An 18310-nucleotide genomic window follows, 5' to 3' on the forward strand; every position below is an offset into this window, starting at 1 on the left:
CTAATATAGACCCATAAATTTTTATCCTCCAGAACGTGAACAGATCCTGCCCTTAAGGAACATTATCATGAGAAAGCCAAGAAGCCAATCAGACACCGCTAAAATGAAGTTCTTTCAGTATTTAGCTTTGCTGACCTCTCTCCTACTGATCTAGTCCTTACCTTTTTCCTTCTCTCTATCATGTATCTAAGAACTGATTTCTAGAGCTCTTTCAGGTTATGTGATCTCCTTGGATCTTCACAACAACCCTGGAAGGTAGGCACTATTATCCTCATCTTATAGATGAGTAAACTGAGGCTGGCAGAAGTTGTCTCTTTGCCCAGGGTCACACCACTAGTCTAAAGCAGAATTTGAACCCAGGTCTCCCTGACTCCAACTCCAGCATTCTATCTATTCAACCACTCCAGCTGCTTTTCCCCTCTTCTTTCTTAAGTGGACTGAAGCCACGGACCACATCTTAGAAAAAAATAAGTAACCTCCATTTTAAAATCCACTTAAATTTGAATTATCTAATCAAATTAAATCTGCAAGAAGAGAATAACCAGAAATAAAAACTTCTCTTCTCATAGAGCCCACTGATATACATTTATGAAAATAACTATCATATGCAACACACTATATTAGGTGCTAAGTGGATAAAAGGCAAATAATATGCAATATCTAACTTTAAGGACATAGATAAAGCACTTAAGGGCTTACTATGTTCTAGGTACTATGCTAAGAGCTGTGAATACAAATACAACCAAGAAAAAAAAAACCCAGACAGTTCTTGCCCTCAAGGAGCTTACATTCTAATGGGTGAAGGCAGCTGAGAAAGGGGAGGAAGGGGGAGAGGAAGATGGAAAATGAGCATCTAACCAGGGGCGAAGCGGGTTAGAAGACCAGCACTTGGACAGCTCTGTATCTCACTGATTTAGGTTTTCCCTCTACCATACGCAGGTCCCAATTCTCATCCTGAAAGAATTGCTTCTACACCTTCCTCTAAATTTTCCACAAAAGGTTCCCTCAACATGGCCCTCCCCCACCCCATAGCTACAGACATCTCAGGAGTAACAGTGGAGCAATACACTGTCTAAATCTACATGTATCGGTTACCCCCTTTGCCCCGTACTATATGACCAATACCTCCTTTTCTGTTCATACATTACTTTGATATCACACAACCAGTATGTGTCAAGTCAGAACCTGAACCCAAATCATCACTGGGCTGCTGTCGGGCTGGCTCTATCCTACACTATACGTATACAGCTAATACATATATACAATGAATGCAGAGCTGATGTGCACACATTAAAAATCAATTGGGGAGATGGGAAAGGAGGGAGAAGGAGAAATCTGGACCTCTGATCTCAATTTCTGAAAAGGAAGCTTCTTCTCCCAATGAAGATAAGAAAATGTGGTATAATTTTTCCTGTTTTAAGTTGCCTAGGGCATTCAGAGTGACTTACCTAGGATTACATAGTCTAAGGACACTTCCAAGTAAGAATCTATGATCTTAGCTACATTATCCTTTCCATTTTGAACCCAGGTTCCTCCTGACCCCAAAGCAAGTCTCACCACTAGGAAAGTTGTCTCCTATAAAGTAGAATAAAAGAATAGAGCCTCTACAAGATGTGGTAAGGGAAATCACTTCCTACAGGGAGATGCAGGAAATCCCAGAAGAGTCAAAGAAGCACACATTGGTAAAGTATAAAATTATACAGCATTCAGGCTAGGCCTTGAAAGATGGAATAGAGATGGGAAGTGGGGGAGAAGAGTCAGGATGAGAAAAAAGGCAAGTCATTCCAAGAGAAGAAGTAGCAAAATGGACAAATAGCAAAGAGTAAAGAACAGTAAATCATCAAGCACTGGATGAAGATGAGCATTTGGGAGGAAAGAAAGTTCAAGAGGTAGATTCATTAAGAACTTAAATCAATTAATCTCAACTACATTTTTGACTTATTTTATATAATTAACTGAAGGTTTATACATAAATCAAGCTTTTATAAACAAAGAAATTTAAAATGCATTAGAAAACGTCTTACTTAGAAAAATCTAGCAGAGAATGCCTTAGTAGACAGTATGCTCCCTAAGGACAGAGATAGTATCTTATCTAAAGTTTGTATTTGAGCCCCCTAAAAAAGTTTGTTCAACATAACTACCCCATTTCATAACTTCAGACATTCCTAAGATGTCTCTGACCCACAGCATATTGTACTTCAAAACAGGGAGGGGTTTAAATTTAAATATAAAAGTTGGCTCTAAAAATGTTTTAAAATTTTCCCCAGACAAGATGGCCAACTGCTACATGAGCATCTCTCCTTCTCTCTGAGACACTGAGAAGAACATTAGATGTGGAACAGGAGCAGTCCTGGCTTTCAATCCTACCTTTACCACTTACCTGGGGGATAGGATAAGATGAAGGGAAATATACTTAGTTTTTTACAACAGGACTACTATGGAAGTGTTTTGCATGACCACACACCTATAACCTGCACCGAGATGCTTGCCTTTTCAATGAGGGTGGGTGGGGAGGGAGGAAGGGAAAAAATTTGTAACAATTTATAACAAGTCATTTGGCCTTTCTGGGCCTCAGTTCTTCCATCTATAAAATAACGGAGATGGACTAGGTGACCTTTAAGGTCCTTTACAAATGAAAAATCTATATTCTGATGACTTTACACACTTTCCACCAAATAGAAACAGTCACATATAGTATTTGGTGAGCTACCTTTAAAGTCTCTTGCTCTATCTGCAGAAGTAGGTTGTCTTCCCCAAACAAATGGTCCACCTTTGAAGGTGAATGAATAAAGCACCTACACAAACAGACACTTGTACCCCATGACTCCGGTATACCCCTGACCTGGGCAGGACCACCCTGCAGTCTCCCTAAGACACCACAACAATTTGGGGGCCAGAAACTCACAGTGCAGACCCTCGAGCAAGAGCCTGACTTCCCCTTCCAGCTCTCAAATTCTATTACATCATTTACCCAAAGAGAAAGGAAAATACTTATTTAACTATCCAAGAAGAAAAGTAGAAACTGCCTCCTGGTTCCTCTCCTCTCTTCCCTTCCTCATGATTAGGCTATTTCTACCCACCTCACCTTTCAAGCCCTCCATGAAACAAAAGAATATTAGGCAGCTGTTACCGAAAACGGGTAAATACCCAGGTAATATATCCACAACATACAGTAATTGAAGTAGACGAGTACTGTCTACTACTTTAAAACTGAGCAACTTATTCAACCTGTAGACTAAACAATATTTACAAGCTAAATAAAAATACTGAATATATGTATTGTTAACATTTTAAATGCAGACGTTATTACTAGCAAACAAGTAAATTCCATAAAGGCAGGGACTGTCTCTCAACTCTGTTATCTTCACCAGCACTTTGTTTTCTAACAATTTCTGTGTGGCTGTTTGTCAAGATTAGCTGGCCTCAGATTTGGCTTCTCCACATTTGACAGTGACTATCAGGCTTACCAATATTCCCTACAGGGTAGACACTTAATATGTTGCTGAATAAGACTGTTGTAACACAGTACCATTCTATCTCTTCCCTCCTTTCCTCATATAACATTTTAAAAAACTTATATAGAAAGATTAATCTTATAGCACTTTTTTCCCCTCAGAAATGCCAAGGCCATTTTTTATTGGAAGAAAAAAAAAAAGCTCAGTGGGTAAAAATATGAAAAATATCATCACAATTCATATTTTAATTGGTTTTTCTATAACTTTTGAAAAATTAAAAAGTTTAAGAACACAAATTGATGGAAGTGGGCTGTACACTTTAAAACCTTTTTTCTCTATAATTCGTGCCTTGTCAGGAACAGAACAACAAAAACAGCAGTTCACATTTACATAGTGATCTTAGCTTTTGCAGAGCTCTTATTCACTGTAACCTCTCACTTGATACTCACAACACCCCTGTAATGCAGGGCCTATTATCCCCATTTAATAGATGAGAAAACTCTGGCTCTGAGGGGGATGGATAAATGTGAGAGACTAGATTTGAAGTTAAGGCTTCCTGACCCTGAATCTAGCACTCCAGCCAATACTGGATGAAATACTAAGTTTAACACCTGAAACTTTTAACTAATTTTAAACTACCATGAGTCTTGCCTTAAAAAGCAGTCTCCTAGGTATCATTATACTGAAGGAAAGCTTAATAAGTGGCCAATTCCTCAATTAATAAATGGTCAAAGGATATGAAGTGTTGATTTCAGAGGAAGAAATCAAAGCTCTCAATAACCATATAAAAAATTCTTTGAATCACTAATAATTAGAGAAATACAAATTAAAACAACTCTGAGGTTCTACCTCATACCCATCAGATTGGCAAAGTTGACCCCAAAAAAAACCCAAAACCCTGAACATGACAGCTGCTGGAGGGGCTGTAGAGAAACAGGTACATTAAATGCACTGCTGATAGAACTATGAACAGGCTCAGCTATTCGGAATTTGGAACTATGACCCAAACGCTATGAAACTGTGCATATCCTTTGACCCAGTAATACCACATACACAAAAAAAAAGAGGAAATAAACATACGTACAAAAATATTTATAGGGGGGTGGAGCCAAGATGGCGGAGTAAAAGCAGTGACTTGCTTGAGTTCTCCCCCAAACCCTTCCAAATACCTATTAAAAAATGACTCTAAACAAATTCTAAAGCAGCAGAACCCACAAAAAGACAGAGTGAAACAAATTTCCAGCCCAAGACAGCCTGAATGGTTGATCAGAAAGGTATATCGCACCACAGTTTGGCGTGGGCACACAGGCCGCAGCGACCCTGGAGCAGGCCTCAGAGGACTGAATCGCGGACAGCCGTGGAGGTTTCCAGACTTCCCAACCCATGAACACCAAAGACAACTTAGAAGGTCAGTGGGAAAAGTCTGTAACTGTGGTGAGAGAAGGAGCTAGGTCTCAGCCTCAAGTCCAGACCGTGCCCTCCGGGCAGCAGCTGCCTCCTGAGCTCCAGGCCCACAGACTGAGGGGGAATTGAGTGGCTGATCAGAGGGAGATTGCAGGGATCTCACTGCTGGTGCAGGATTCTCTTGCTTTGCCCGTGCTTGGATCTGGGTCACAGTTCTGGGTGACAGTCCTGGGGTGAGAAGGAGTGCTGGTGTGGTGGAGCTTGTAGTGGCTGTGAAGAGGAAACCCTCCTCATAGTTCCAAGACAGAAAAGAGTGCTCATAGACCAGAGCACAGGCCAGCAAAGGAGTAAACACCTTACCCTTGATCATAGCACCTTGGAAGAACTGAAAATTTACAGGTCCCTAGAAAAATCTCTGAAAATAGCTGCACAAAACCCCTGAAGCCTGGGACAGTACATTCTCCACACTGGAAACAGACTCCTACCTTAACAAAGAGTTTATAACTCAAGTAATTGGCTGGGATCATGAGCAAGCAGTGCAAAAAGAGTCAGACTATATTATCTTACTTTGATGACAAAGAAGATCAAAACATACAGAAGACAACAAAGAAGTTCCTACATCCAAAGCCTCCAAGAAAAATATGAATTGGTCACAGGCCATGGAAAAGCTCAAAAAGGATTTTGAGAAGCAAGTAAGAGAAGTAGAGGAAAAACTGAGAGTGATGCTAAAGGAGACCCAAAAAAATACGGAAGAAAATAACACCTTAAAAAATAGCCTAACCCAAATGGCAAAAGAGGTCCAAAAAGCCAATGAGGAGAAGAATGCCCTAAAAACTAAAATTGGACAAATGGAAAAAGAAGTCCAAAAGCTTACTGAAGAAAATACTTCCTTAAAAATTAGAAAGAAATTGGAAGAGAGGGACAATTTGAGAAATCAAGGCACTGTAACACTAATCAAAAGGAATGAAAAAAATAGAAGAGAATGTGAAATATCTCATTGGAAAAACAACTGACCTGGAAAATAGATCCAGGAGAGAGAACTTAAAAATTATTGGACTATCTGAAAGCCATGATCAAAAAAAGAGCCTAGACATCATCTTTCAAGAAATGATCAAGGAAAACTGCCCTGATATTTTAGAACCAGAGGGCAAAATAGAAATTCAAAGAATCCACCGATCACCTCCTAAAAGAGATCCCCAAAGGAAAACTCCTAGAAATGTTGTAGCCAAATTCCAGAATTCCCAGGTCAAGGAGAAGATATTGCAAGCAGCCAGAAGGAAACAATTCAAGTATTGTGGAAATACAATCAGGATAACACAAGATTAAGCGGCTTCTACATTAAGGGTCCAGAGGGCATGGAGTATGATATTCCGGAGGGCAAAGGAATTAGGACCACAACCTAGAATCACTTACCCAGCAAAACTGAGTATAATCCTGCAGGGGAAAAAAATGGTCATTCAGTGAAATAGAGGACTTTCAAGCATTCCTGTGGAAAAGACCAGAGCTGAATAGAAAATCTGACCTTCCAATATAAGACTCAAGTGAAACATGGAAGAGGTAAACAGGAAAGAGAAATCATAAGAGACTTATTAAGGTTGAACTGTTTACATTCCTGCAGGGAAAGATGATATTTGCAACTCATGAGTCCTTTGTCAGTATTAGGGTAGTGGGAGGGAAAAAATTGTATGTTTGTATGGATAGATAGATAGAGAGAGGGCACAGAGTGAGTTGAAGATGAAGGGGTGATATCTGGAAAATAAAATTAAGGGGTGGGAGAAGATTATACTGGGAGAAGGAGAAAGGGAGAAGTGGAATGAGGTAAAATATCTCACATGAAACAGACAAGAAAAGGCTTTTACAGTGGAAGGGAAATGAGGGAAGGTGAGAGGGAATGAATAAATCTTATTCTCATAGGATTTGGCTTAAGGAGGGAATAACATACACAATGGGGTATGGAAATCTATCTTACTCTACAGGAAAATAAGGGAGGAAGAGGACAAGAGAGCAGGGGGTTGTTAGAGGGGAGGGCAGATTGAAGGAGGGGATAATCAAAAGCAAACACCATTGAGGAGGGACAGGGTCAAAAGAGAGAATAGAATAAATGGGGGATAGCATAGGATGAAGGGAAATATACTTAGTTTTTCACAACCGGACTACTATGGAAGTGTTTTGCGTAACTACACATCTATAACTTGCATCGAGATGCTTGCCTTTTCAATGAGGGTAGGTGGGGAGGAAGGAAGGCAGAAAATTTGTAAAACAAAGTTTTAAAAACACTTGTTAAAAATAAAAAAATTTAAAAATTAAAAAAAATATATAGGAGCTCTTTTTGTGGTGGCAAAGACATGGAAACTGAAGGGATGGCCATGAACTAGGCTGAAGATTTATGGTATATGAATGTGATGGAATATCATTGTACTGCAAGAAATGATGAAGGGGGTGGTTTCTGAGCAACCTGAGAATACTTGCATGAACCTGAAAACAAAATAAAATTGAATTTTAAAAAATTAACTGGTTAGGATACTGGACCAAACTCTCAATAACTCACTAACTTACCTTTTGGAATAGAATCTGAAACCTGACCTCATTAGTTAGGTCACAAATCCACCTTAAGAAAGAGTAATCCAGTGGATAGAGTACCAGCCCTGAAGTCAGGAGGACCCGAGTTCAAATCCAGCCTCAGACCAAACACTTGTCACATACTAGGTGTGTGACCTTGGGCAAGTCACTTAACCCCAATTGCCTCACTAAAAAAAAACAAAAAAAGAGTAATCCTAAGGTTACAGAATGAAGAGGAGGTGTGCTGCCATCTTATATCTACTATGGCAGTTGGTTATTTAAAGTACTGAACTTTTCCTGTTTTGGTCAAATCTCAACTAACTGCAGGTACCTGAATGTAATGTGCTAACATCTTCTAATGTAATTAAGCTGTTGTTATTTAACTTTTCGATCAGACTACAAGTTCCTTGAGGCCATATTTTCTAACCTTTGCAAAGCTAATGAATAATAACCTTTGACATAGTAGGAATTCATTTTATTTGTTTCCTTGAAATCATGGATCTGGAAAAATATGGGAACCATTTACTGATTACTGCTAGACATCTCTCATCATCCACTTCGTAGACACTCAAATAAGCACCATCACCAGCCTGTTGGCAAACTTCAGAATTTTTTATTCTATCTCTTTCTGTCTAAAGATATCTATACAAGTGTCACAGGTATTATTGGGTGACATTATCTGGCCAATGAAATAAACATCTAAATAACAGGAAAAAGAGTAAACTAATTAAAATAAACCTCATTAACATAAATTGATGGCTCCTTAAGAGTGGGATTGTTCCATTTTTTGTCTTTATAGCCCTACCCTCTAGCACACAGTAGGCACTTCTAATAAATGTTAAGAAGACCAGGCTCAATCTTGATATATGAAAAACTAAACAATCCAGAAAAGGTTCAGAGGCCTTCTTTAGCAGAAGAGAGAGGCTGAAGAGGTTTGAAATGAAAGAAGAAAAAATCTGCAGCACACATAAAGCTCCACAGTAGTCAGCATTCCTGGAGTCAAGAGTCCACTTTCAGAGCCTTTTTGCTATGGCCCTGAGCAAGCCTCCGAGCTGTCTTCACACCTGTTTCTCCATCCATAAGTGAAAGTAATATCTGCACTACCAACATTTTGTAAACTTTAGGACACCACAAAAATATGGGAGATTATATTATTAATACTCTACCAAAATAGCATCACATGGTAGGTAGGACCATGGCCTTACTTAGGACAAGTAATCTACATAGGGAAGTAAATAAAATCACTATAAGAGGCAGATGGGCAGGGACCTATTATCAGTTGGAAAGAAAGTTAGGTATAAAAGCAGCGGAGAGAGGCCAATTAAAATAAGACCCATCTCTAAGACTTCAGAATTACTACCCCTTCATGAGGACAATTCATCTAACAGAGTAAAGCCATCATAATGCCAGTACACAGATGTAGCAAAATTTGAATCAGCTGAAATTCCTCCTTTTGTTCCAAAGTCTGATTATCCTCTTCCCCTAGAACAACATTTACAAGTTCCATTATTATTTTTCAAACTTAAAAGTGTTACAGCAGGCCAAATTCATTTGGGAAATAAATGCTGCTCTAGACTTTGTGGTAGCAGCTGCTACAATCACTTGAGATTGCAGAATTTCAAGTGTAGGTTGAGAATTGGAAACCAAGTTCCAACACAAAGTTTTAACTTAAAAATCAAACACAAGAATAAAAGCCAGTTTGTGCCTTGAGCATAGTAGGTACCTAATGAACACTGTTAAATAAATTAAGAAAGCTATGGACAAAGTTAGGAGTCTTTGCATCTACCCAACACCATATACAAATCATCTTTAAAAGTTAAATTAAAAACTAAGGCCAGGATTTTGTAGGTACCAAAGATACCCCAAAACCGGTGTTATTTTTTTTCAGCTTATCCTGTTTAATCTTTTTCAATTAAAAAATAAGATGAAACACGTTAAAAGTACTGCTAAAATCTATTGAAATCTTCACAGAAAAAATTTAATTCTACACTAGACATAGAGAATACACCAACGCAAGTTTACAAGGAGTGTGCATCTCTCTGGTAATGCCAGCTGGGGCTTAGTAAGGTTTACCTCTGAGCAGTGGCAACAAATCCCTTACTCCTACAGAGCCTTCAGGTTTCCAGAGGCCTTTTGCTGGTGATGACCCTGGGAGGCAATTCAAACATTAACCATATTCTACAGATGACCAAAATGTGACCCAAGGCCATAAAGTGACTTGCCCAAGGTTCTTCTGCAAAAATCAGACCCAGTGCCCTACTATCTCTCGACTAGATGGTAATTTAAATCCTGGCACTTGTCTTTTATAACATGGTTACTTCCCCATATGCCTGACCCCACCTGACCTCCCTACAGTCCCTTGTAACGAACACAGCAAAGTCAAGCCAATGAATACTCTAATTGCATTCAGTGTGCCATTGCTACCAAAAGGAGGGAAGCGTTTCATTATCTCTCCTATGGAATCAAAAGGAGTAAGGGCATTTAATCTGAGTTCAGATCCTTCTAGTGTAGCTTTCATTTACGTTATAGACATGCTTTACATTGTTCTGCTGGCTTTGCTTTCTTCCCCACTAAGTCCATAAAGGTCTTCCCAGGTTTCTCTGAAATCCTCACAGTAGTTATAATGTTACAATATAACAATTTGTTTTGCCATTCTGCCATCAACGGCAGCCAGTGGCAGCTAGGAGGCACAGCAGATAAGGTGCTGTCACTGCACTGAGGAACATCTGAGTTCAAATCCCGCCTCTACACTTTCAAGCTCTCTCCCTGGGAAAGTCACTTAATCTCTGTTTCAGTTTCCTCATCTATCAAATGGGGATAATAATAGCACTTACCTGCCAGGGTTGTTTTGAGGATCAAAAGGCAGACTATTTGTAAAGCCCTTAGCCCAGTCTCTGGCACACAGCAACAACTTAATAAATGCTTGCTTTCTTCCTTCTAATGGGCACCCACTTTGCTTCCTGTTTTTTTGCTACCCACAAAAAAATGCACTTTGAATACTTAGCATAAGCAGAGTTTAGCATTACTAGATCTCAGATTATATAAAGTAGTTATCAAAACTATCTGGTACCAGGTAAAAAATTTTGAAGTGTGTTAGAACAACAGAAAAGATAAGCAATGAATTAAAAGTAGTCAGACACAGCAGCCCAATGGTCAATAAATCCCAAAACACAAGCTACTGAGTAAAGAACTTCAAATTAGAAAAGAACTGCCCAGAAACTAGAAAGCAGTCAGGCAAAAAGCAACTTCAGACAAGCATCTTAAACTATTTATCACAGTGGGTGAGCAACTTAAACATAAAAGGCCTCATTAAAAAAAAAAAAAGCTATCTTTCACAACTATATTTAGAGGAAGAATTCATAACCAAATATGGAACAGCAGTGGTCACAAGACAAAATAGATAATTTTGATTATGTAAAAATCAAAGGTTTTTCAACAAATTCAACTACAATAACTAGCAACCAGAATAAGACAAGCTCTTGAGTAGGGGAAAAAATATATCTTTGGATCAAACATCTGTGATAAAAGTCTAATATCCAAGAGTTAATGGGAATTGCAAAATACATAAAATTAATAATCATTCCACAAGAAAGGCAAAGGATATGAATAGTTTTTAAAAGTGAAAGTAACAAATCAATAAAAAAAAATGCAAATTAAAATGCCCTGGATTCACATCACACTTAAAGTGGCTTGGGTGATAAAAGGCTATTTCCACATTGGAGGTGCTACAAAAGCCAGACACACTAAGACACTGCTGGTGAAGCTATGAATTGGTCCAACCATTCTGGAAAATCATTTTAGAAAAATTACTAAAGTGTTATACTCTGTGACTCTGTGATCCCACAACTGGGTCTACAACCCGAGAAGGTCAAAGGTGGAAGATAACAGAGAATACAGACCATTTACTATTTCCTCTGGATCCCCACCTTAGATCCACCTTGGCAATCTGCAAAGTAGTCCAAAACTGACTATATACGAAGCCATCACCATTTTATAACAATACATTTGGGATACTTTCCAATCGTATTTCACATGACTGTGTTCAGGCAGGATGAATAGATAATGAGCTGATCTCTAGAGCAGGGAAGACCTGGGTTCAGTCCTGCCTCAGACACATGCTGGCTGTGTGACCCCGGGCAAGTCACGCAAGCACCTGTTGGAGACTATAAATTGCAAAGCTGCACAATTAAAATGGCTTTGCTCCCCTAAGTGTTCCCTATACCAATGACATCACAGGTCCTAACTCTATCCTCTTCAAAAGCATTCTCTCTTCCAAACAAACTGGTCCACACTAGCTCAGTCTTCAACATCCCATCTCCTCCCTCTCCCCCTCATTTGCCCCTGCTGTAAACCCTAGCTGCCTCCTAGGCACAGCCCAGAGGTGTCCGACACAAGACTTCTGCTGATGCACCATCTGCTAAGGGCACTCTTCCCCTTGCATTTTGTGTGTGCTTAAGCAACTTGAGGACAGAGACCATTTCATCTTTGTCTTTGTATTGCCAAAGCCAACATAATGTTTTTGCACATTGTAGATGCTTAATGTTAAATCAAATTGAAAATAGTGTAGCTGAAAGGGAAAATGAACACTTACTAATTGCTGGTCTCTTCTACCATCTTAAAAAGGTTCAAAATTTTTGCTCTACATTCAGCCAGATGAATACTGATTTGGGAACTGTCTAAAGAATTCAATGAATTAAAAAAAAATCACAAAATTCTGTGAATATTTTCTTATAATTTTTCCCAAAAGGCACTTTATCAAAACCTTTAAATATAAATACAATTTGCTTTGTTAGAAAAAATGTCATGGTCTTTAAATTTAAAAAAAGAAAAAAAGGCCAAAATAGACTAGATGACCTCTGACATCCTTCTAGCTCTGAATCTAAGAAATTCTGTCCCGTCTCTCATGGGTTTTTAAGAGCTGGAAGGAAACTGAAGAAATCATCTGATCTAACTCCTACATTTCATAGATTAAGAAAACAGGGAGCCAAGAGGCTGCTTCAGAAAACTTGCCCCAGGTTACCTGATAGCAGCAGAGACCTGATTGAACACAGGTCCTCCACAAGCCAGTGATCCAGCCAGTACACCCCAGATTCCTGGGGGACCAATTGACACAATTTCCTTAATGCCACAAATGTTCGAACTGATTGACAATCTAAGTGTTAACTGGCAAAAGCTTCAAGGGAAATAGTATTACAAATAGAAAAATACAAGCTTTCAGGAAATGCTAGTTTCCTTAATATTTAAAATTAATTTAGAGCCCTTAAGGCTAACATCATTGAATATGCTGATAATTCTCAGCTATGGAGCATTTCACCACATGGTCAGTTTCAATACAGGTTCTATTTCTGAGACATCACATTTATTTTTACTATGGTATGCTTACACCAATGATTACAGGAAAAGACTCAGATAAAACTGGCACTAATGTTGATAAAGTATGAAGATAGCTAAAACGTTGTTGGTCAGTTGCATCTGACTTTTCATGACCCCGTTTGGGGTTTTCTTGGCAAAGATACTAGGGAGTAGTTTGCCATTTCCTTCTCTGGCTCATACTACATATGAGGAAACTGAGGCAAACAATGTTAAGTGACTTTGCCTAAGGTCACATAGCTATTAAGAGTCTGATGCCAAATTTGAACTCAGGTTTCCCTAACTTCAGACCCTGTGCTCTATCCACTGCGCCATCTAGCTGCCCTATAAAACACTGGCCTTTTCCAATAATCTGCAGTGTTCTAGAACTAAAATCTGGGTTTCAAAAAGTCCTTGTAATAGATGCAACAGGTACAAATACAGACTGGAGGAAAATAGTTTGCAAGAAATGAGAAAAAGGCATGTGGCAATAGGAAAAGAAAAAAAATGCTCCATAAGACTTTCTGGGTTATATCTTCACCTTTGTATGTAAGTGTGATTAAAAAGGACTTGACTGATAAAGCAGAAATAATGACAAAAAGACTCAACTCTAATGATATCAAGTTTCTGACAAATCTACCAAAATAATCCAGCAATACTTGTACTTTTATCTTCTGCACAGTCAGAATTCACTCTTATGATTTCTTCCCCTCCTAAGAGAGGTACTGTATTTGGCTATAGGCCACATCAAAAGCTTCAGCTAAATGCTTGGCAGGTAGTAAGTACCTGATCCTCTGAAAACCTTTCCTCTTGTCACTGAACATGGTTAAAGTGTTAAACAGGATCATAAAGTTATACTCTTACCTAGCTCTTGGTTTCTCCCATTTTTAGGACCTTCTGCATTTAAAGTCATTTTCCCTTAAAATCTTTAGGAAGAGCCCCTTGGGATAGACAATAAGGAAATTGTTTTACTCTTCTTGGCTTAGTTTTTTAAAACGAGTTACCATTTACTTCTCAAGGACATCTAGCCTTTAGTTCAGTTTCCATAAAACCATTAAAAAAAATGAAGCTAATTTCATCTAGTTGTTTCAGAGGTTATAAAAAAATAAAATTGAACCATGGGAGATCAACATTTTGTATAAGGAAAAAACAGTATATTTTAAAAGGGGCATCAAGAATACTCTTACATTTATCTCTTCAAGGAATCAAATTGGACAATACTTCTTACCTGAAACTTCCTGTTACCTTTTGAAAAAATTCTACACTAGACATTAAAAACACTAAAAAAAATTCTACATGAAAAATAAAGTCATATATTCAGAATGTGACGGTTAAAAAAAATTCTTGTAAAAAATGTGCATTTGAGGAAATTGCATTACTGCAGGAAATAAAGAGCCAAGACTATCTGTCTAAATTATTTCTCATTTGCCTTCTGAGGTATAATTTGGCAAATCCTGTATGAATGCATAAGTGAAAATTTAGCACCTAAAGGCTATGCTGCAAAATGTGAAATTCAGATTAAGACAGATGTACATGAGTCTAACTATAAAAACCAGAAAAGAGTCCCAGCATACCCTCTAAAAATGGGAGAAATAGAAACTGTCCAGTAAATTATTTTAAATGCCACTGAAAGAGAAAGCAATTTTTAAGAAATTAATGTCAGCTTTCAAAGAGGCATCATAAAATTTATTGCAGGAACAAAGATCAGGAGAGGAAAGTTTTAAGTACACGTGTTTATAAAGGGAATAATCTATCAAACCACAGGAGGTGGCAAATCTGCCACCGTTATAGCTGTTAGCACAAAGGAATGCTTGGGTAAAAAACAATGGCTGCCAGACTCCAAGGGAATTCCTATGAAAAAGAAAAAGATATGAAATAAGGTACATTAATCTCCCAAAAGAATGAATTATTTCCTAACACTCAGGTTAAGTACCCCAACTTTAAGATAAACAACTGCTAAAACGTATGGATTCACATCTTAAGTTCTGGGCAAAATACAAGACCATCAAGCACAGACCAAAGCCAGACTCCTTCACCCTTATTACTTTGAGATACTTCGATTTGTAAATTTCTTCAAGTACTCTGGTTAGGCACTGAATAAACTGCTTTCTTTATATAACACATCTCAATTACAGTAGAACTGAAGAACCGAGTAAACGTTTGTTAATTCTATTAGCATAGGTCCCCATACCTGAAGTATATTCAGAAAAAAGCCAGAGTAAGAGTTTTAAATACAGTCAACCCACTGAACATCAAGGCAAGCCAAGCAGAAGTCCATGTTTCTATAAAGTATTTTAAGTCATTGTGAATTGAGCTCCAAGAACAGAAACAGGTACCCTATTTTAAGCCTGAAATTATTTATCTACAATATGCTTTAAAGTTAAATGGTAAACTTATCCAACCAGCTATTATACTTAGACTTCAATAATTTAATTAAACAAAAAAGAGGTGATAGAAAACAAGAAAGTGAAATCTATTGCAAGGACTCAAATTATTTTCTTTCTAGAAAGTAATTAAGTTCTTAGAATTTAACCCGATCTTCCCTGCCTACCAAAGGGGCAAACTTCCAACTATCTGTTCACTTAAGAACTATTTAAAGCAAAGAGTCTTATTATTAAGGAGTTCTACATCGAAAATATTTCATTACCTATTCAATTCACTGTTACATGATTTAAAACCCTTTCAAACAAAATTTCCACCCACGTATACTTAAAGCAATGTAACAGCAACGACTGGAATTAACAGTTCTTAGTAGCTAACTTTAAAGGAGGTGTAGGGAACCGGAAAAGAGATTCAAGCAGCCAGTTCAACTCATCCTGAGGCCTACGACTTCATATGCACATTAAAAATCCCTAATCTCTGATCTACTCTGACTCATTCAGAATACTAGTTCCATCTCTGTTGTCACCCTTAAGTACCGTTATTACTACTACAAAGATCAATTTCGAACCATCTTCCATTAGGACTGGACAGAACTGCTCATTACCTCAGTTTCAGTCAAAACACTGAAATCAAAATTTCCTCTCTTCTTAAAAGTTAAAGTGGCTAAAATGTTTATCAGGCCAACAATAAAAAAAAACCACGTTAATTTTAATACTTTTTATTAAACACCCAGAAAAAAAGATCACATTTTCTCGTTGGAATGGTTTAAAAAAAAGTTTTTTCTTCTTTCAAGGCCAAATACTGAATGGTCCAGACGTTTCTTTCTATGAGGTTGCTTATCAATGATTAGTAAAGGGTTTCGAGTTGTTCAACCACTTTGCCCTCTTAAAGAGCTGCCAAGAAGAGCCCAAAAGAAAGTCTTCCAAAAAAAAAAAAAAACCCACAAAATTCCCACAACTGTCTCAAACTAATTTGCGGAAACCTATTTTGTTCATTTTTCAGACGGTGTCACTCGAGGTGCAAGGCAACGGACCGGCCCGTGACAGATCGCCGCTGCCCATCCAGCCTGTGAGCTGGGCATGCAGCGCTCCGAGAGGCTCCTGCTGCCTCAAGGTTGCAAGGCTCCCGGCAACCACCAGCCAACTCTCCTCCGCACGAGCTTTCCTTTTCCTTTAAAGCGAACACCCCCACCCACCTCCCTCGGGACTCTCCCGGAGCAAGGGCAGCCCTTCTGGGAGAGCCTCGGTTTCTCCATCTGAGAAGCGAGGGGTCGGCCCCTCCGGCATCTCTCCAAAGTCTTTCCTGTCCACCTCCCCGCACCCCCGACCTCCTGCTGCATCAGCCCCTGAGTGAGACTTAGTAAGTCGAGAGAGAAGCTAAGCCGACCAGGGACGGACACGAGAGCGGGAGAAGGGGGCTAAAGTTGGGGGGCGGGGAGGAAGAGAGAGAAAGAAAGAGAGAGAAAATGAAAGAGAGAAGAAGAAAGAGAGAGAAGGAGAGAGAGAAGTGCACGAAGAAATTAAACTTAATTTGTTGTTTTAAATGGAAACCAAGCCCTCCCGGGGCTCAGGAACGGGAGAGGCTGCCACGCGCGGCTCGCGGGACGACGGATGCGGGGCGCTCCGCAGCGGATACCTGTGGCTCGGACACGGCCGCCGGCAGCGGGAGCAGCGGGAGCAGCGGCGGCAGCGGCAGCCGGGTCCTCGGCGCTGGAGCCGGGCTCTCGGCGCTGGAGCCGGGCTCGCGCCCCGGAGAGGCAGACCAGGGGAGCCGGGAGCCGGGGGCGGCCGCGGCCGTCGGGGGGCCCGGAAGCGGCGGGTGCTGCACAGGGTGCGGGGGTGCGGGCGGCCCGCGCTCGCCTCCGCCGCCGAGGATCCCGCCGCCGCCGCAGCCCAGGCCCGGAGCTGAAGCCGCCCTGGCCGCCAGCCCTCCTGCATATGAACGACGACGCTTCTCCTCAGCGGCCGCGGGACAAAATAGACGGCGACGCCCCGCCCCCTCCGGCCGCCCTCATTGGCCGCCCCCCTTCGCCCTCCGCCGCTGCCATCAGCCCGTCGGGACCCGGCCGGGGCCCTGCTGCCCTTCTTCCTTCTCCTCCTTCTGCCCTCCTCTTCCTCCTCTTCCTCCTCCTCCTCCTCCCCCCCCCGCCACTCCCGTCTCCGCTCCCCGCACGCACGCCATCGGGGAAGGGGGCGGGGCTCCTGAGTTCCGCCCCCTTTCACCTTGCTGCGTCACGCCCCTCCCCCGCCCACCCGGCAACGTGCCGGCGACCAGCCTTTCCAACCGTGCGGTCATGAGCGCGTGCGCGCCTCTCCTCCCCTTCGTGCCCGCCCTGGGCCCCGCCCCCTTCTCCTCCCCCAGTGCCAACTTCCTAGTCAACGCCCACCTCTTTCTCTTTCTTTCTGGAGCTGCTCGCCCCGCCCCTTAGTGGCGTCATCCGACAACGGTCTCCCTGAGCCGGGATACGCACGCGCCCGACTTCTCCCCGCCCCCTTAGTCCCTTCCTGGGAATAGCAGGCAAGCACGCCCCAATTTGGAACTCTTCCTGCAGGTCCTGGGAAAGGAGGGGGAAGGAATAGGAGGAGGGAAGGGCACCTGAGGGGCGGGGCCTCCCGGGCGCGTGCCGGGCGGGCTTGCGTTCCTCGTACGGCACGTGACCCCCTCCCTCCTTCCTCACCCTGCTGCCTCCCACGCGAGACACACACCACTACCACCACGTTCACCACCACCCCCTTGGGGACGCATGCGTGTGGCTGGCCGCTGGGTGAGAAGGCTGGAGTGACCGTTGGGAGGGCTGGAGCTGGGGCGGGGAAGTTTCAGGCACCGCGTGGACGGTACAACGTGGCGTTCACCTCCCCTCCCCCCCCCCCCCCCCCCCTTCGAGGTGAGAAGTCGAGGGTCCTAGTAGCCTCCAGTCGTCTTCTGTGACTTCTCAGGGCTCCACACGCACGCTTGTGGGGGTGGGATGGGGGGCCGGAAACCAGATGAATGTGTGTAACCCACGTGTGCCTTTACAGATTATCCCAGTTTTCTGCATTTAGATCGTAAGCTCCTTGAGGGCAGGGAGTGTCTCTGGCCTCCTTATGTATCTGCAGTGTCTTTTTGCACATTACCTGGCATATAGTAGGCGCATAATAAATGTTCACTGAATTAGATTGATC

At 41.2% G+C, this 18310-nt stretch overlaps 1 protein-coding gene across 2 annotated transcripts in view; it reads right to left on the minus strand.

The window, feature by feature from the left end:
- FAM53A (family with sequence similarity 53 member A) overlaps positions 1–16839 on the minus strand; it is a 111406-nt gene extending 94567 nt beyond the window's left edge. For both annotated transcript variants that reach the window (XM_027836142.1, XM_027836141.1), the window contains exon 1: positions 16785–16839. The gene's annotated coding sequence lies outside the window, so the exon portion shown is untranslated. The remainder of the gene's footprint in view (positions 1–16784) is intronic.
- Between the last annotated feature and the right edge of the window lie 1471 nt (positions 16840–18310).

This window comes from Vombatus ursinus, unplaced genomic scaffold (genome assembly GCF_900497805.2).
Source record: "Vombatus ursinus unplaced genomic scaffold, bare-nosed wombat genome assembly UNPS02014818.1, whole genome shotgun sequence".
In the NCBI taxonomy this organism is placed as follows: domain Eukaryota; kingdom Metazoa; phylum Chordata; class Mammalia; order Diprotodontia; family Vombatidae; genus Vombatus; species Vombatus ursinus.